A 20,930-nucleotide genomic window follows, 5' to 3' on the forward strand; every position below is an offset into this window, starting at 1 on the left:
ATAACCAAAGATACAAATTCAGATTGGCTTCTCAGAGAAAACAGGACATGTCCTGAGAAAACAGGACAATTGATCAACCTCGTTTTATGTTCACATTCCTAATTTTTCCATCCATATAGGAATTAGATAAATTCAATACTGGTCTGTAATTGGCCAGTGAACCATGATGTAGGGTGGTTTCTTCAGAAAAGGTCTACTTACCGCAGCTTTAACAAACTGGTTCTAAAGGACAGATTAACCATTTCTAGCATGGTGAGTCCTAATGAAGGCCATTGATCCTTAAAGAAGTTCAATGTCTGTGGATCAGAGTGGTATTTTTTTGCATTATCCACAATTTGCAACAGCATATGAAGTTTCAGTCAGGTTTTAGAATTCATCATAGTACAGAAACAGCATTAGTGAAGGTTACAAATGATCTTCTTATGGCCTCGGACAGTGGACTCATCTCTGTGCTTGTTCTGTTAGACCTCAGTGCTGCTTTTGACACTGTTGACCATAAAATTTTATTACAGAGATTAGAGCATGCCATAGGTATTAAAGGCACTGCGCTGCGGTGGTTTGAATCATATTTGTCTAATAGATTACAATTTGTTCATGTAAATGGGGAATCTTCTTCACAGACTAAAGTTAATTATGGAGTTCCACAAGGTTCTGTGCTAGGACCAATTTTATTCACTTATACATGCTTCCCTTAGGCAGTATTATTAGACGGTATTGCTTAAATTTTCATTGTTACGCAGATGATACCCAGCTTTATCTATCCATGAAGCCAGACGACACACACCAATTAGCTAAACTGCAGGATTGTCTTACAGACATAAAGACATGGATGACCTCTAATTTCCTGCTTTTTAAACTCAGATAAAACTGAAGTTATTGTACTTGGCCCCACAAATCTTAGAAACATGGTGTCTAACCAGATCCTTACTCTGGATGGCATTACCCTGACCTCTAGTAATACTGTGAGAAATCTTGGAGTCATTTTTGATCAGGATATGTCATTCAAAGCGCATATTAAACAAATATGTAGGACTGCTTTTTTGCATTTACGCAATATCTCTAAAATCAGAAAGGTCTTGTCTCAGAGTGATGCTGAAAAACTAATTCATGCATTTATTTCCTCTAGGCTGGACTATTGTAATTCATTATTATCTGGTTGTCCTAAAAGTTCCCTAAAAAGCCTTCAGTTAATTCAAAATGCTGCAGCTAGAGTACTGACGGGGACTAGAAGGAGAGAGCATATCTCACCCATATTGGCCTCTCTTCATTGGCTTCCTGTTAATTCTAGAATAGAATTTAAAATTCTTCTTCTTACTTATAAGGTTTTGAATAATCAGGTCACATCTTATCTTAGGGACCTCATAGTACCATATCACCCCAATAGAGCGCTTCGCTCTCAGACTGCAGGCTTACTTGTAGTTCCTAGGGTTTGTAAGAGTAGAATGGGAGGCAGAGCCTTCAGCTTTCAGGCTCCTCTCCTGTGGAACCAGCTCCCAATTCAGATCAGGGAGACAGACACCCTCTCTACTTTTAAGATTAGGCTTAAAACTTTCCTTTTTGCTAAAGCTTATAGTTAGGGCTGGATCAGGTGACCCTGAACCATCCCTTAGTTATGCTGCTATAGACGTAGACTGCTGGGGGGTTCCCATGATGCACTGTTTCTTTCTCTTTTTGCTCTGTATGCACCACTCTGCATTTAATCATTAGTGATCGATCTCTGCTCCCCTCCACAGCATGTCTTTTTCCTGGTTCTCTCCCTCAGCCCCAACCAGTCCCAGCAGAAGACTGCCCCTCCCTGAGCCTGGTTCTGCTGGAGGTTTCTTCCTGTTAAAAGGGAGTTTTTCCTTCCCACTGTAGCCAAGTGCTTGCTCACAGGGGGTCGTTTTGACCGTTGGGGTTTTACATAATTATTGTATGGCCTTGCCTTACAATATAAAGCGCCTTGGGGCAACTGTTTGTTGTGATTTGGCGCTATATAAAAAAATTGATTGATTGATTGATTGATATGAAGCATGATAGTGTCAAAATTATTAAATGCTTCCCATCAGTGTAAAGGCCTTACAGCCTTCTACCACTGCCAATTTTGGGCACCCAGTTCCATGTTTTTGGCTTAAAAAACAACTGGATGTCCAGTTGCAGCATGAAATAAATGAATAAATAACTAAAAACCTTTATTTAACTAGGTAGAATTCCACTGAGATTGAAACCTCTTTTACATGGATGACCTGGCCAAGAAAGGCGGCAGCACATGTCATAATGGGCAGGTTCACATCAACATGAGGATGTTGGTGATAAATAAAATACAATCCTCTTGGTCATAATAACATTGCACATGATGTAAAGTCTCAATCAGATTTAGATTTAGAAACATAGGCATTGCGCAAAAGAATCCCATTCGCAAACTCCTAAAATAGACCGGAAGGTGTTCAAGGAAGTCAGTCTGGGCTGTTTCAGTTCAGATTGGAGAAGGTTACAATCTGAGGGATCTGAAAAACTAAAGGCATTCTTTCCTACTTCAGTGCGGACACGAGGTACACAAAAACATAACATGTCATTCGAGCGCAGAACATAACGGCTTTCTGATCTCTGAAGTAAACTGGATAAATAGGTCGGCACCAGACCGATAAGAGTTTTGTAAACCAGAATTATCCAATGTGTATAATGACTGACAGTCAAAAAGGGCATGCCCGCTTTGGCATGCAACTCACAGTGGTAGGTGAGGCGGCTACAACCAGTGATGGATCTCAGGGCGCAGTGATACAGCGGGGTCAAGAGCTGTAGTCAACTGGTTGAAGCTCCAGAGCGAGCAAGCGTGAGCACCAGAGCGAGTAAGCGTGAGCGGCCGTCCGGCGTCTGGGTAGACGGCCTTACCGTTGTACAACTTCGATCAGAGTCCACGGGCTGCCGAAGACCCCAGCCAGGACCAGGCGTGTCGGTGGAAGCCATCAGCGCGCAGTTCGCCGGAGGCCCAGCTCGGCTGCAGCTCGAGGGAGGCCACCATCAGCCCCGCAGCATGCCGCAGGCCCAGCCGGGACCGCAGCTAGAGGGAGGCTGCCATCAGTCCGAGGCTCGCCGAGGCCCATTGGGACCATGGCTCGAGGGAGGCCGCCATCAGCCCACAGCTCGACGGAGGCCCAGCCGGTACCGCAGCTCGTCACCAGCCCTCCACCGCCGGAGACACCACCTGGGCCCACAACTCGTTGCGGCCGCAATTAACATCAGCAGTCGGCCTGTCGGCCCCGCAGAGAAGCCGGGATGTCGCAGGCTAGGCTAAGCCAGCCTGGTTTTGACTAACAGCTAAAAGCTGACAGCTGTTGCACAACAAACAGCTGTTAAATAAGACGGTGAGAATGGGGCCAAAGAAAGCACCTGTGACGGAGGATCTGGAGGATATTAAGAAGGTTCTGGATACTCTCACGGAGGAGGTTTGTGCCGTTAAAAATTCAGCAGAAGGAGATACTGGCACTAGTGAAGGAAGTTAAGGACCTGAGAGGCCTTATTGAGCAGAAGGACAAACGGATCGCGTCGTTGGAAAGAAGGGTGACTGAAATGGAGCAGTACATGCGAATGAACGATGTTGTTGTATCTGGGCTCTACATCAGACCCAGATCGTATGCTTGGGCAGCAGCCTCTGCTAACAGGGGGGAGCCCGATGAACAAGATGAATGCTCTACAGAGCAACAAGTTGCTGCTCTTTTACAAATTAAGGGGATCGATCTGGATATAAACACTATTGAAGCATGTCATCCGTTACCCAGGAAGAATTCATCAGACAAACCTACAGTCATCATGAGGTTTGTTAACAGGAAAGGCAAAACAACTCTGCTCAAACAAGGATATAAACTTAAAGGATCCAATGTTTACATAAATGAACATCTCACTAAACACAATGCAGATATAGCAAAAAAGGCAAGATACTTGAGAAAACAACAAAAAATTCAAAACACATGACTACAAACTGTAAAGTATTCATCAAACTGAACGGGTCTCCAGAAGAAGCCAAAGTGTTGCTGATCAGAAGCATGGAGGAATTGGCAAAATATGACTAAAACATGGTAAGTAAACACAACCAACTTTCATAATGACTAACAAACATACAGACCATTCACTGGTGCTTCTGAACAGTAATAATATAACTGAGATCATACATGGTTATGAGAATCTGGAATTTCAACCTTTTAAGTACACTGAGCATCATATACAAGATCTGGAATATGAGATAAATCTGGACAATCATTTCTATTCCTTCATAGATAGTAACTGTCAGTATTACACAGAGGAACAATACAATAACTGCATTTCAAGTGATGGGAAATGGTCAATAATCCACTTTAATAGCAGGAGTCTGTACAAAAATTTTGGGAGTATCAAAGACTATTTAAAACAATTTTGTCAACCATTCAGTATAATTGCCATAATGGAAACATGGCTTACAGAGGGTGATGACAGAAATTATGAGCTGGAGGGTTATGAATTTAATCATCTGAATAGATGAAATAGAGGAGGAAGAGTGGCTTTGTATGTTGACAAAAGGATTAACTACAAAATTAAAGATGAAATGACTGTGGCTGTGGAAAATCTTTTGGAATCCATCACAATTGAAATAGGTATGGAAAAAGGCAAAAATATAATTATTAGCTGCATATATAGAGCTCCTGGCTCTAAAATTGAAGAATTTCAAAATTGGACAAAAAAAATTTCACAGATGGGTAATAAGCGAGTATTTGTTTGTGGAGATATAAACATTGATCTCTTAAACCCGCATCAGCATATAGTAACTGAGGGTTTTATTAACACTATGTACAGTCTAAATCTATATCCAAAAATTACTAGGCCTTCAAGAATCACTTCACATTCAGCTACTCTCACTGATAATGTATTTACAAATGATACTGATACCAAAACACTAAGTGGCTTATTAATTAATGATATTAGTAACCATTTACCAATTTTTATAGTAACTGATTTGAAGTTTAATAAAAAATGTACTGAGAAAAAACAATATTGCAAGCGCCTGCAATCTGAAGAAGCTATCACTGCCTTAAAAAATGATTTACTTTTACAGGATTGGAATCCCATTTACAATAGGCAAGATGCGAATTTAGCATATTCCGAATTTGAAAACATATTTGTCAATATATATAACAAAAATTGTCCAATTATACAGTATAATAAAATAATAACTATAAAGCTAACCCATGGATAACAAAAGGTCTTCAAAAGGCATGTAAAAAGAAAAATAGGCTATACAGAGAATTCATTAAAAGTAAATCAAGAGAGGCAGAGGTTAAATATAAGGACTATAAAAATAAACTAACAACTATTATGCGGAACTGTAAAATACTAAACGATATTAAAAACAATATAAAGGAAACATGGAAAATATTGAATAGTATTACACCAAATAAACCCAAATCAAATAACTATCCAACATACTTTACTTATGACAACAAAGATGAATATAATATGAGCCAAGTAGTGAATAGTTTCAATAAATTTTTTGCTAATGTTGGGCCAGATCTGGCAGCTGAAATCCCACACAGTACATGGGAAAATCAGCAATTAATCGCCAGAAATCTGCACACAATGTTTCTCAGCCCAGTAGATGAAAGGGAAATTATTAACATAGTAGTACATGTAAAAGTAAAACGTCAACGGATCATAATGAGGTACATATGTCCTTAGTAAAGCGAATAATCACTGAAATCGCAAAACCATTATCATATATTTTTAACAAATCATTTCAAACTGGGATTGTTCCTAACAGTATGAAAGTGGCAAAAGTGATACCTTTATTCAAATCTGGCAGCAAGCATCTTTTTACTAACTACAGGCCTGTGTCTCTACTGTCACAATTTTCAAAGATACTGGAAAAACTTTACAACAGCAGACTGGATAAATTTATAGATCGACACAACTTGCTTGATGAAAGTCAATATGGTTTTAGAGCAAAAAGGTCCACGACACTGGCATTGCTCGATTCCATAGAAGAAATCAATAAACATGTGGACCAAAGGGTAATAGTTGCAGGTTTATTTATTGACTTATTTCTGACCCTTGTCATTTTTTCATTTCATTTTTTTTACACTCCTGTTAGTTAATTAACTGTTTAATAAACTGCTGCCTTTTTTTTTTTTTACCTGTTTAATACTTCTGTTAGTTTTTCAGTGTAACTGCTGTGAATTTTAATTCATTTATCTGCGTCTGTGTGAGCCTTAGGAGTGGTTAGCTTATCCATTGTTGGTTAGCTCGTGTTTGCTTGGCTACATTTTTGAATTTCTTAGTGCACAAAGTACACTACTAATTCTAATTTACACCCTCCGTAAATCCTGCGTGATGTTGGAAGATAGGGTGGCTCTCTTAGAGAGCCGTGTCCGTAAGTTAGAGCAGCTTCTTAGCGCAGTGGAGTTAGATGTTACGGGCACTCCAGATGAGGTTAGTGTTGGGCCGGCTAGCGAGCCCATTAGCATCAGCTTAGAAATGCCGGCTGTGGAGGACGGCTTTCGGACTGTGGCTAGGCGGAGGAAGCCCCGTAGGGCTTGGTGCCCGGTTGTGGCACCCCGATCACACTCGCCAGTGCGAACTGTGAATCGGTTCTCCCCCTTGGATTTGCCAGATGTGAATTCACTGAGTCCACGCGTGACTTCCACTCCTGTCTCCAGGCCGAAACACCGGACTTTAGTGATAGGGGATTCTATCACCCGCAAAGTCAGGTTACAGACGCCGGCTGACATTAAATGTATTCCTGGGGCCAGAGCTCCTGACATTGCATCTCATCTTAGGGTGCTGATGCTGCAGAAGGGAAGACAGACAAAGGAACATGACATGAGATATAGTCACATAGTTATTCACGTTGGCACCAATGATATCAGGATGAAGCACTCAGAGGTCACAAAAATGGACATAGAGAGGACTTGTGACCTTGCCAGAAAGATGTGTCAGCATCGATTAATAGTCTCTGGTCCCCTCCCCTCCCGGGGTACTGATGAGGCATTTAGCAGGCTGACATCATTAAATAGGTGGCTGGCACAGTTTTGTAGACAGCAAGGCTTTAGCTTTATTGATAACTGGCCTTCGTTCTGGGGCCGCCGTGGCCTGCTGATGCCGGACGGCCTCCACCCTACTGGGGAAGGCGCCGCCATCTTGTCTGCGAACATAGATAGAGCTCTACAGGGAGGGTAACATTAGGAATCTACAGCAGGCCACGGAGCAGGTGATTAGAGACCCTGCAAGGCTTATGACAGATGTGGGTATGGAATCCATTAGCTTAGCGGGGAAATTAGTGCAGAAAATCCACTATGGTGATAGTGCAGTTTATCTGCCAGGGAGGGAATTTCAACAAGTTGAGACTGTGGCCTGCTCCCGTAGACGTGTCCATAAAAATCATAGAGGGATATGCTTTGCAAACTTAATACCCATTACTACACTGCATCATGTTGAAACTGAGGATGGCCCAATGGTTGTTCCAGCAATATCAAAGATTTCATGTCTGCTACCTACAACGTGTGTGGAATGTCTCAAACCTAAACCTACTTCTAGGCATCTTATATATGCCACTCTGGAACCACCCCTAAACCCAAACAGCTCAACTGTCAACCCCACTGAGGTCCTTAGACTGGGTCTCATTAACATAAGATCACTGTCCTCAAAATCATTATTGATTAATGATTTAATTATTGATCATCACTTAGATATGATTGGGTTATGTGAAACCTGGCTTAAACCTACAGCTGTCCTCCCCTTAAATGAGGCCTGCCCACCAGCATATACATTTAGTCACGTCCCTCGTGATGCGAAGCAAGGCGGGGGTGTAGCTCTTATTTATAAAACTAGATTTAGCTTATTAGCAGTTGCGGGTCACAAATATAACTCATTTGAGCATCTGATTCTCCACTCCGCTCAGGATATTACGCATTGCCAAGGTCAGAAGAATAAAAATCAGCCGTATTACTTTGTCACTGTATATAGGCCTCCTGGCCCATATTCTGAATTCTTAGATGAATTTGGTGCATTAATTTCTAGCTTGTCAACGAGAGCAGATAACATTCTGATCATTGGTGACTTTAACATTCATATAAATAAGCCTTCTGATCCCCTCTGCAAATCATTTATGGAAATTGTGGATGCATTAGGATTTCGGCAATGCATTCGGGATTCGACGCACATTAGTGGAAATACCCTGGATCTGGTTCTCGCACGTGGTATTGCTGTCACGAATATTGACATCATGCTTCTTACATCAGTGGTCTCTGATCACTCACTTATTAAGTTTACAGTTTCACTGCCGTGTTTAGTGGAACAACAACCTTATTTATCATTACGGCGATGCATCAACTCCTCAACTAAGACTGAACTAGAAGCTAGATTGCCTGATGTCTTAGCCTCACTTTTGACAAATACCCAGTCAGTAGACAGACTTGTGGATAGTTTAAACTCAGTGCTCAAAACGACACTCGACATGATTGCACCACCTGTGTTGAAACCGCGCCCCCCCCAAATCGCAGCCACCTTGGTTCAATGATTACCTGCGTGACCTCAAGCATAAAGCAAGAGGTCTAGAACGGAAATGGCGTCGTTCAAAATTAGAAGTATTCCACCTTGCATGGCGTGATGCTATCTTAGACTATAAGCATGCACTATACAAAGCGGACCTATTACTCTGATTTGATCAACAAAAACAAGCATAACTCAAAGTTCTTGTTCAACACGGTGGCAACACTTATTCATGGACAACCACCTGTAGTTCGCTCTCCTTTTACAGCACAAGATTTCCTGGATTACTTTGAGAAGAAAATAGATAACATTAGGTTAAACATATCCCAGCATGCCTTAACCCAGCCACTACACCATGCTATTGAGGTGGGCGCCACTACTGAGGTATTACCTAGATTTACAGAATTTGATGGTATCTCTCTAGACATGCTGATGAAACTCGTAACATCAACAAAAAGCACAACCTGTTTATTTGATCCTATACCAACAAAACTGTTTAAGGACCTGTGGCCCACTCTTGGGCCGATTGTGCTTGAAATTATTAATCTTTCTTTAACTTCTGGATCTGTTCCTAAATGTTTCAAATATGCAGTGATTAAACCATTACTTAATAAACCTAATCTTGACCCTAGTGTATTGAAAAACTATCAGCCGATATCAAATCTATCATTTTGCTCTAAAATTCTGGAAAAAGTGGTGTCACGGCAGCTTGTAGACTATCTTACTGAGAATAATCTCTTTGAGCCGCTACAGTCTGCTTTTAGAAAATATCATTCCACAGAAACATCTCTCACTAAAGTAGTGAATGATCTTCTGCTTACAATGGATTCAGACACCACTACGGTTCTGTTGCTGTTAAATCTCAGTGCTGCATTTGATACAGTGGATCATCATATTCTACTTGATAGGCTGGAAAATCATTTTGGGATTACTGAGAGTGCCCTTGCATGGCTGACGTCATACTTGACCAGTCGTTCTCACTGTGTTTTGTACAGTAACACTACCTCTAACTTTAGTGACATGAAATGTGGGGTTCCTCAGGGGTCTGTCTTAGGCCCCCTGCTTTTCTCCCTTTATATAGCTCCCCTTGGGCACATATTGCGACATTTTGGGATTACCTTTCACTGCTATGCAGATGATACTCAGTTATATATGCCGATAACTGCTGGTAATCCCGTTCACATAAAATCCTTAGAAGATTGCCTTGCATCAATGAGAAGTTGGATGTCTAGAAACGTCCTACTTTTAAACTCTGAAAAGACTGAAATGATGGTTCTTGGTCCAGTGAGACATCGGCATCAATTTGACCAGTTAACACTCAGCCTAGGCTCGTGTGTCATACATCACACTGACAAAGTGAGGAACCTTGGGGTACTTTTTGATCCTTCGTTGTCCTTTGGTCTCCATATTAGAAATATTACTGCGAAATATAGCAAAGACTCGTCCCATCCTGTCTATGGCTGATGCTGAGACCCTGATCCATGCGTTCATCTCTTCTAGATTGGACTACTGCAATGTTCTATTTTCTGGTTTACCGCAGTCTAGCATTAGGGGTCTCCAATTGGTTCAGAATGCTGCAGCCAGACTTTTGACACGAAGCAGAAAGTTTGTCCACATTACACCCATTTTGGCGTCTCTTCACTGGCTTCCTGTCCCAGTGAGATCAGATTTTAAGGTTCTGCTACTAACCTATAAAATTATTCATGGACTGGCACCTCCCTACCTAGCTGACCTAATTAAACCTTACATACCGGCCCGGGCTTTACGTCCTCAGGGTGCAGGACTACTTTGTGTCCCTAAGGTGAATAAGAAGTCTGCGGGTCACAAAGCTTTCTCTTATCGTGCCCCACGATAAGAGAGAGGGCTCTCACTGCGGTATTGTATCACTTCCTGTTCCGGAGCACAGTGGTGTTTTGCTGTATCTGTTAGCTGTTTAATCTGCGCAGTTAGATTGATCTAGATAACAATTTGTTTCACAGTGTAATCTTCACGTGCCTTAACTAAAGCACTCCCTCTGCTGAATCACCTCTAAATTATTTACACATTATTCACTTTGTGTGTTTTTAGGAATCCGCTAGCTTAGCGCAGCTACTAGCTCTTAGCCGGTTTAGCATGGTGGCTTCTCCTATCTCTCCCGCACTTTTCTGCTCTGGGTGTGAAATGTTTAGTTATTCCTCGGCCTCCTTTAGCAGTAATGGTACTTGTAATAAGTGTAGCTTATTCGTAGCTTTGGAGGCCAGGCTGGGCGAATTGGAGACTCGGCTCTGCACCGTGGAAAATTCTACAGCTAGCCAGGCCCCTGTCGTCGGTGCAGACCAAGGTAGCTTAGCCGCCGTTAGTTCCCTTCCAGCAGATCCTGAGCAGCCGGGAAAGCAGGCCGACTGGGTGACTGTGAGGAGGAAGCGTAGCCCTAAACAGAAGCCCCGTGTACACCGCCAACCCGTTCACATTTCTAACCATTTTTCCCCACTCGGCGACACACCCGCCAAGGATCAAACTCTGGTTATTGGTGACTCTGTTTTGAGAAATGTGAAGTTAGCGACACCAGTAACCATAGTTAATTGTCTTCCGGGGGCCAGAGCAGGCGACATTGAAGGAAATTTGAAACTGCTGGCTAAGGCTAAGCGTAAATTTGGTAAGATTGTAATTCACGTCGGCAGTAATGACAGCCGGTTATGCCAATCGGAGGTCACTAAAATTAATATTGAATCGGTGTGTAACTTTGCAAAAACAAGATAGATAATTGGCAAAGCTTCTGGGGAAAACCTGGTCTTGTTAGGAGAGACGGCATCCATCCCACCTTGGATGGAGCAGCTCTCATTTCTAGAAATCTGGCCAATTTTCTTAAATCCTCCAAACCGTGACTATCCAGGGTTGGGACCAGGAAGCAGAGTTGTAGTCTTACACACCTCTCTGCAGCTTCTCTCCCCCTGCCATCCCCTCATTACCCCATCCCCGTAGAGACGGTGCCTGCTCCCAGACCACCAATAACCAGCAAAAATCTATTTAAGCATAAAAATTCAAAAAGAAAAAATAATATAGCACCTTCAACTGCACCACAGACTAAAACAGTTAAATGTGGTCTATTAAACATTAGGTCTCTCTCTTCTAAGTCCCTGTTAGTAAATGATATAATAATTGATCAACATATTGATTTATTCTGCCTTACAGAAACATGGTTACAGCAGGATGAATATGTTAGTTTAAATGAGTCAACACCCCCGAGTCACACTAACTGCCAGAACGCTCATAGCACGGGCCGAGGCGGAGGATTAGCAGCAATCTTCCATTCCAGCTTATTAATTAATCCAAAACCCAGACAGAGTTTTAATTCATTTGAAAGCTTGACTCTTAGTCTTGTCCATCCAAATTGGAAGTCCCAAAAACCAGTTTTATTTGTTATTATCTATCGTTCACCTGGTCGTTACTGTGAGTTTCTCTGTGAATTTTCAGACCTTTTGTCTGACTTAGTGCTTAGCTCAGATAAGATAATTATAGTGGGCGATTTTAACATCCACACAGATGCTGAGAATGACAGCCTCAACACTGCATTTAATCTATTATTAGACTCAATTGGCTTTGCTCAAAATGTAAATGAGTCCACCCACCACTTTAATCATATCTTAGATCTTGTTCTGACTTATGGTATGGAAATTGAAGACTTAACAGTATTCCCTGAAAACTCCCTTCTGTCTGATCATTTCTTAATAACATTTACATTTACTCTGATGGACTACCCAGCAGTGGGGAATAAGTTTCATTACACTAGAAGTCTTTCAGAAAGTGCTGTAACTAGGTTTAAGGATATGATTCCTTCTTTATGTTCTCTAATGCCATATACCAACACAGTGCAGAGTAGCTACCTAACCTCTGTGAGTGAGATAGAGTATCTCGTCAATAGTTTTACATCCTCATTGAAGACAACTTTGGATGCTGTAGCACCTCTGAAAAAGAGAGCCTTAAATCAGAAGTGCCTGACTCCGTGGTATAACTCACAAACTCGCAGCTTAAAGCAGATAACCCGTAAGTTGGACAGGAAATGCCGTCTCACTAATTTAGAAGATCTTCACTTAGCCTGGGAAAAGAGTCTGTTGCTCTATAAAAAAAAAGCCCTCCGTAAAGCTAGGACATCTTACTACTCATCACTAATTGAAGAAAATAAGAACAACCCCAGGTTTCTTTTCAGCACTGTAGCCAGGCTGACAAAGAGTCAGAGCTCTATTGAGCCGAGTATTCCTTTAACTTTAACTAGGGAATCTTCTTCACAGACTAAGGTTTAATATGGAGTTCCACAAGGTTCTGTGCTAGGACCAATTTTATTCACTTTATACATGTTTCCCTTAGGCAGTATTATTAGACAGCATTGCTTAAATTTTCATTGTTACGCAGATGATACCCAGCTTTATCTATCCATGAAGCCAGAGGACACACACCAATTAGCTAAACTGCGGGATTGTCCTACAGACATAAAGACATGGATGACCTGGAGGCTTCTTCCTGTTAAAAGGGAGTTTTTCCTTCCCACTGTCGCCAAGTGCTTGCTCACAGGGGGTCGTTTTGACCGTTGGGGTTTTTCCGTAATTATTGTATGGCCTTGCCTTACAATATAAAGCGCCTTGGGGCAGCTGTTTGTTGTGATTTGGCGCTATATAAATAAAACTGATTTGATTTGATTTGTTCTGTGGAATGATCTCCCTGTGTCAATAAAACAATCAGATTCTGTGGAGACTTTCAAGTCCAGACTTAAGACGCACTTATTTTCCCTTTCATATGGCTAGCATACTGGTGCAGTTTTGTTTTACGCTTTTTACTCTTATAATTCATGTTATTAGTAATTGAAGTGGGCCACAGCCTCAACTTCACCTAAATTCTGGGTCTTTTAGTGAAGCTTAGGGCTAGTGGCCGGCGATCACCTTAGTACGAGGTCTGTTAGAAAAGTATCCGAGCTTTTTATTTTTTTCAAAAACCATATGGATCTGAATGACATGTGATTGCATCAGACAAGCTTGAACCTTCGTGCGCATGCGTGAGTTTTTTCACGCCTGTTGGTTCCATCATTCGCCTGTGAGCAGGCTTTGTGTGAGCACTGGTCCACCCTCTCGTTGTTTTTTTATTGCGAATAAATGTCTGAACGATTTGGAGCTTTGCTGCATCAATTTGTTTTCAGAAACTGTGAGAGACCTCCAGGTGGACACCGTTAGGAAAATTAATATGGCTTTCAGGGATGATTTTATGGGGATTATACAGATTAAGGAGTGTTACTGCTGCTGCTGCTTTAAGGACGGCCCACAACTGCTGAGAGCGCGGCGCGCTCCCAGCGCCGATCGACAGGCTCAGACCCTGCTGAAACACCAGATCATTTCCAAAGTGAAGGTTTTGTTGATCCGGGACCTCGTCTGACTTTCACAAAAAGGCAGAAGTCGTGGACATCAGCACTTTTTCGGCACATTCCACTGTTACAGGAGTGTTTTTCACGGAAATAAAAGCGGAGGGACGCGCCACGGAGCCGTTCATTACGCGGCGCAAAACCACCTCCGTGTTGGTCTCACAGGACGGCTTTCAGGTGGATTTCAGGTGGATTCCGGTTGCTTTTCAGTCGTGTGATTATCCGATTGTGATTGTGCATGAGCTGGACATGCCCGAACATGTCCTGGAAGGCTTCATCATGGCGTTGCTTTGTGCCATGCAGCTCCACCGCGACGCGCGGAACTCCTCCACACGTCTGTCTTAATGTGCTGATGTCCACGTCTTTTCACAATTCCTGTGCTAGTCAGACGACATACCGGATCAAGACAGCGTCCAGTTTAGAAATGAACGGCACATTCCACTGTTACAGGAGTTTTTGTCATGGAAAGAGGAGCGTAGTTCCGCCCGTCGCGGTGGAGCTGCATGGCGCAAAGCAACGCCGTGATGAAGCCTTCCAGGACATGTTCGGGCATGTCCAGCTCATGCACAATCACAATCGGATAATCACACGACTGAAAAGCAACCGGAATCCATCTGAAATCCGCCTGAAAGCTGTCCTGTGAGACCAACACGGAGGTGGTTTTGTGCCGAAAAAGTGATGATGTCCACGACTTCTGCCTTTTTGTGAAAGTCAGACGAGGTCCTGGATCAACAAAGCCTTCACTTTGGAAATGATCTGGTTGTTTCAGTGGGGTCTGAGCCTGTCGATCGGCGCTGGCGCTCTCAGCAGCTGTGGGCCGTCCTTAAAGCAGCAGTAACACTCCTTAATCTGTACGCCAATTATGGATCAAAATCATTAAATGAGGCAGGCCCCTATTCAAGGCCAGGCATTTAATTGAGGAAATACAGTATTAAATTGCAAAAATAAAAAATACTAGGCTGTAAAAGCAAACAGTTCACAGGCGATTCTTACTGAATAAGTTTAGCCACAGTGTTGAACAGAAATTTTGGATTATTCTTATGGATCGATAGCTAAAAAAAGCAAACGTCCAGTCCACCATTGATCAGCTGTTTTCCTCCAGAAGAATTTCTACGGCTTTGGTGAACCATCCGGCTGCCCTCTTATCTTCTGCCCTCCCTTACAGTCTGATGTTATCAAGGCAGCTCCAGACATTATGCACACACTGACAAGAGAATGATACAAACTCATCTGACTGATACGAACTCATCTCATCTGCACACATGGCGCATGCCCCTCTCTGCATTTGCAGGGTGCAGGACTTTTGTGTGTTCCCAGAGTGAATAAAAAGTCTGCCGGTCACAGACCTTTCTCCTACCGTGTCCCATCTCTGTGGAATGATCCCCCGGCACACACATGACAGTCGGATAATGTGGAGAATTTTAAAGCGAGACTGAAAACCCATTTGTTTTCCTTGTTTTATCATTAGTTTTATTGTGTTATCTGTTTTTTTATTCTTGTGCTCTTTTATGTTTTGTCTTTTTAATTTTTTTAATCCAATTTTTCCTCTGTTGTTGGTATTGTGTTGTGTAAAGCGCCTTGAGACAGTCTCATCGTGAGATGGTGCTATAGAAATTAATAAATTTGAATTTTGAATTTGAAAGAACTATTACAATGAAGCAAATGGAATCCCAAACAAATTTTCACACTATGTACCATGTAACGTTGTCTCATAGTGACCTGAACTTACACTATTTGGCCTTACATGTACACACAATAGCTGCACAAGGACTCACTTGATACCTCAGGATCATCTGTGCTTACCGAAGCTCAATCAGTCCCTCAAATGCCACCTCTGTTATCATCCAATCAATACCCTTGTTCAATTTGACAAGCATCTACATGGGACGAAAGACAATCGCTTAGCACCAGCAGCTATATGATATTGAGCGGGGATAGATAAGGCTTAGCCTATTCAATCATGCAGGGGAGATTGGGCCATTGAGGTTTCAAGCTGGAGCCAATCCAGAATGTCTGCACAGCCACTTGAGCAAAAAGCTGCAATAATGAAGAACACGGAGGAGCTGAGGAGCAAACAGACAAATGTGTCCTTCCTGTTATGAGGACAGCATGATGGAGAGCCAGAATGACTCTATTTTGTGTGTGTGTGTGTGTGAGAGAGAGAGACAGACAGACAGGCAGACAGACACACACTTGGACAGAACTGGGGACTGTCATACATTTTTACCCTGAATGAAGAGGTAATGTTCTCCATCTGGTTTGCCTGTCAGCAGGATATCTATAAATGGCATAAATGGTTTTCAGTTACATTTGGTGGAGAGGTAGAACTTGATTTTGAGATGGCTAAAGATGAAGGATACATTTTGAAAACTATTTTTATCATCACAGGTTCTATCTTTGATCCCTTGTCTAAGACTCAGATCACGATTCAAATTTTTGTTGCTGTTGTTTGACCTGATGTTTGTTCCTGGTCACTCATCCTTGATCTTGGCCATTGTCTCTTCTAGCATTGTTCCTAATAACACGATCAACTGAATCAGGATAAAGGGATGGATCCTGACCTTTGATCTGCAGAACTAATCAACAATCCTGATTACAGGATCACAGGAATCAGGATCAAAGATCAATGATCAAAGGCAAGATCTACCCCTTGACATGAATTCACAGTAAAATTTAATCAAATTTACCTTGATCCAAATTTGACCTATAAATCAAAAGGCACTTAAATGAATTTATGTACTTTTGAGACATTCTGCTGAAAAGGAGAATATATAAACAGCAAAGAAAACATTTCCTCATTGTAGAGGTAAAAATGTCTGCTGGAGCTGCACCTGCCTCAAAATAGAATTAGTTCTACCTTGACCCAAGGCTTACATTTCCAACACATTTTATTGATATCAGTGCATTTCTTTATAAGATTTTCTGCAACTAAACAAAAACAAACAAACAAACACAGTGATGTTTCCTCCCTTCTTGGCAGAGGTAATAAACTGGTGCATTGAAATTCCTTGTTTTGAAGTTGCACACTGCATTCGATTACCACAAACTGAAATAAATTGCAATACATATAGTTTATATATACACCATCATTACACATACTCAACAATTTAAAGAAACTGAAAGTGTTGCTCCAAACCTCAGTGTTCTAGTCTTATGCAATGGGGGTGGTGGGGGGGGGGGGGGGGGTAATCATACAATGTTTAAAGATGTGTTTCCCTTTAATACAAATGCAAAAGGGAAAAAAGAGTCCAATTCCAATTCGGAAATCTACCTCCACAATCAAACCAACCAAATTAAAAACACATTGACACTTTACAGGCCACACACATAAGATGACAATGATATTTAAAAGTACTTTGGTATATTTGTTGGCATAAAAACCATGACCTACCTGATCTGCAAGGTAACTCAGTGAGATATACATTGGATTACCAAAATTTAGACGTGGATTCGATTCATGGTCATGTTACCTGCTATGTCCTTGGACAAGACACTATCTGCATTGTCCCAGCATTGGCTGGGAAGTAACCTGCGATGGACTGGTGTCTCATCCAGAGGGTAGTTGTAGACTCTCACTGGCTTCATGCTGCAGTATAGTGAGAAGTAACCCCCATTACTGTGCATCAGGGCCACTATAAAGTCAACACAGCATACACATGTACATGGACACAGCAGTCTGATGTTTTTGTTGGTTAGCCTGCACTAAAATGGAAGTATATTTCCTGCTGTAGTTCATTCAGCCAGCTCACAAAATATAGTTTAATTTATCATGAGAAAAGCTGCCAAAGGAGAAGCAGCCATTTCGATCACAGATGTTTGCAGTGAGGCAACAGAGCAGAGAGTGAGCAGAGTTTTGACAGTTTAAAGGAATGCTCTGCCAAAAAGCAGAACAATCAACAGCCAAACGATGCAACTTTTGAATCCTCATCCTGCTATTTATTATTGTTCTTCTTATTTTTTGTGGCACGGTGGCTTATTGGTTAATACTGTTACCTCACAGCAAGAATCTCCTGGGATCGCTGCCCACCTAGTCCTTTCTGTGTGGGGTTTGCATGTTCACCCAGTGTTCATGTGGGTTCCCCTCTGGGTGCTGCAGCTTCCTCCCACTTCCAAAGACATGCATATTAGGTGGATTGGTGCCTCTAAATTGACCGTAGGTGTATGTACGAGTATGACTGTGTTTGTCTGTCTAGTATACGTATGTGGCCTGTGATAGACTAATGTCCTGTGAAGGGTGTAGCCTACATCATGCCATATGATTGCTGGGATAGGCACCACCCCTTGTGACTCTGGATTGCTGGTGCTGCACACTGACCATGGAATCATCTTGCTTCCTGGATGGTAAATGCCCTGGCGGACAACCAAACCATCCCCACCTCTCAAAACTAACCACTGATCTTATGCAGCCAGGTGAAATGTGTGCATCCCCTTGGACTTCTCTATCCACTGACATCATCAACACTCAGGCACTTGCGTACTGGATCACGCATAGAGAAATGTACCACATGGCCAAAATGTCATAGCTGATGCTCCCTCACAGTGGAAGTGATAGTCCAAATCACAGTAACCACTCATTTCACAGAAGGTCCTTCCATCAGTATCTAAGGCTTTAAAGTAATGTATTAATTTATTATTTGCAGAGAATACAGTGAGGCAAAAAAGTATTTAGTCAGCTCCTGATTGTGCAAGTTCTCCTACTTAGAAAGATAAGAGAGGTCTGTAATTTTCAACATAGGTACACTTCAATTATGAGAAACAAAATGAGAAAAAAAATCCAGAAAATCACATTGAAGGATTTAAAAAAAATGATTTGTATTTATCTGTTTATGACTATGTACGTGGCTGGAGTCAATTAGCTGATTGTGAGAGATGCTGAATTGTGAGTCTTCGGGTGGAATTTGAGCTGTACTGCATTTACATTTAGCATATTAAGTCAATCATACTTCAAAATGCACAATTTGGAAGATAATGGAAACTCACCTACTGACAGCCATACCTGATTCACATCAATTATCAGTCCAGCACACATTAACCACACCATCTACCAGGTGGCAGACATGTCAATAGACTATACACAGGCAACCAGTGTTGCATTTTCAACTGATTTGATTCACCTGAGTTCACCAGCTATGAAAGTTTATTATTTTTGTTTATTTATTTATTTATTATTATTATTATTATTATTACTACTACTACTACTACTCTTATTATTATATTGATTATTAATCATTCATTAATTTTCTATATCTGGTTATTTTAATAAGGGTCATGGGAGGCTGGAGTCTATCCCAATGTTCATTGGGTAATTATTATTACAATGAAATCATTGACATGAAGTGAATCCTCACAACCCTCACCATTTAGGATTTGGAAGTTTTGATCAAGTGTCACTTTTAAGACATCTCTTCCCTGTTATTATTCAATATATGCACTGTGCACACATGCTGCTGTCTCTCACTCCCCCCAACCTTACTTCTGTGATTTCTGACAGCAGAACATGGCCTACAGTCATCCCAGCAGGACACAATCAATAAAAAGTTAATGAGTTACTATAGAGGTGACATTTAGTACTCTGTCGTGAGCGCTCATGCTGCAGTAATAATGTGGGTAGTTGCACGTCTTTTGATCTGATTGACATTACGAGGTCGAAGTGAAAGTTGTCAGAAATGTGTATTATTAAACAAAAGATGACTGAGATCAGAATATTTTTTTCTTTAAAGTTGCTGATTATAAACCACTGTGTGCTGACTGTGTAGTAGGTATTATAACTAAATGGATAACAAAAGGTGTGATTATGTGTACAGTTGCATTAGTTGGTTTGTTTGATTCATCCACTCTTTGTCAGTTCATCTGCGTACTTTCCATATCTGGGCAGCCATGTGTCATCAAACGCTGGCATCGATGACAAGATCCAACTCTGACTCAAGTGTTGGTAAGGTTAGACCTTACTCATGTGAAGTACCTTGAGGCAGCTTAGTTGTGAATTTCCGCTGTACAAATAAAATGAATTGAAATTGAATTGAAGTGTGCAGGATCTCTGTGCATCTGTGTTTTCAATGACAGAGACCTTCGACATGAGACAAAAGTCTTTGTCTACAAAGCCATCGTCATGCCAAACCTGCTGTACAGATCTGAGATCTGGACCACCTACTGCCGCCACCTGTAGACCTTTGAGCAATTCCACCAACACTGCCTGAGCAGAGTCCTCTGCAGCAGAAAACTACCATACCAACATCAGTGTCTTGGCTGAAGCCAAGCTACAGAGCATGGAGTATATCATCATCAAGAACCAGCTTCGGTGGGTGAGTCATGTTATTCGTATGAATGACAGCCAACTTCCCAAGCAAATCTTCTACTATTAGCTGAGAGAAGGAAAATGGTCCAGAGATGGACCATTTTTGAATAGTTAATCAGTTATCGAGGCCATAACTAAGATTTTTGAATGGCACATACACTTTGGTAGATAACCACTCCTACCTGGGATGTTGGACGTGCTTCTTGATTTAGAAGACACACCTCCTCCCCCAACCCCCCACCCCACCCCAAGAGAAGGTTCCTGATTGGATTTATCATCCTGAACATTATTTACCCTCGGAGCTTCCCTACTAAGTTCAATGGTGTACAACCTTCCCCAGTGAACAAATCCAGATTCCAGTGTTGTTGCATTAAACCAATTGTAGCGGCTGCACTCTGCGTTGTGTTGTTATGACTCCGCCCATTCGCTCCCCTCGGGACGTGAACTCACGATCTCCGGCATGGGAGTCAGACTCTCTAAGCATAAGTCTGGCATTGTGACCAGAGAATCCTTTTGAGCCGTTGGGAGTGAGGTTTACTAACTACATCTGCACAGCGACACCTGCTGGCCTCCGTTACACAATTGTCTGCAATGTGATCCTTTATAGAATCTGCTGGAGTGTGTGCATGCTGGGACTGGACAGGGCAGAGTGCCAGTTTCATCCAGTTTCGGAGCTACAGTATGGCACCACTAATTCCATTTTCTGGTCGTCCATCTGGAAGTTCATCCCTACTGCTGCTTTCAAGCCATTTCATT

At 41.9% G+C, this 20,930-nt stretch overlaps 1 long non-coding RNA gene across 1 annotated transcript; it reads left to right on the forward strand.

Annotated features, from left to right (window-relative positions):
* The first annotated feature begins 2,464 nt into the window (after window positions 1-2,464).
* Window positions 2,465-16,053, forward strand: LOC117516520. The gene is made up of 3 exons (XR_004562444.1): window positions 2,465-2,629; window positions 14,418-14,422; window positions 16,043-16,053. It is a non-coding gene; the product is annotated as an uncharacterized LOC117516520 (long non-coding RNA).
* The last annotated feature ends 4,877 nt before the right edge of the window (window positions 16,054-20,930 follow it).

The sequence above is a fragment of the Thalassophryne amazonica genome, chromosome 9 (genome assembly GCF_902500255.1).
Source record: "Thalassophryne amazonica chromosome 9, fThaAma1.1, whole genome shotgun sequence".
In the NCBI taxonomy this organism is placed as follows: Eukaryota; Metazoa; Chordata; class Actinopteri; order Batrachoidiformes; family Batrachoididae; genus Thalassophryne; species Thalassophryne amazonica.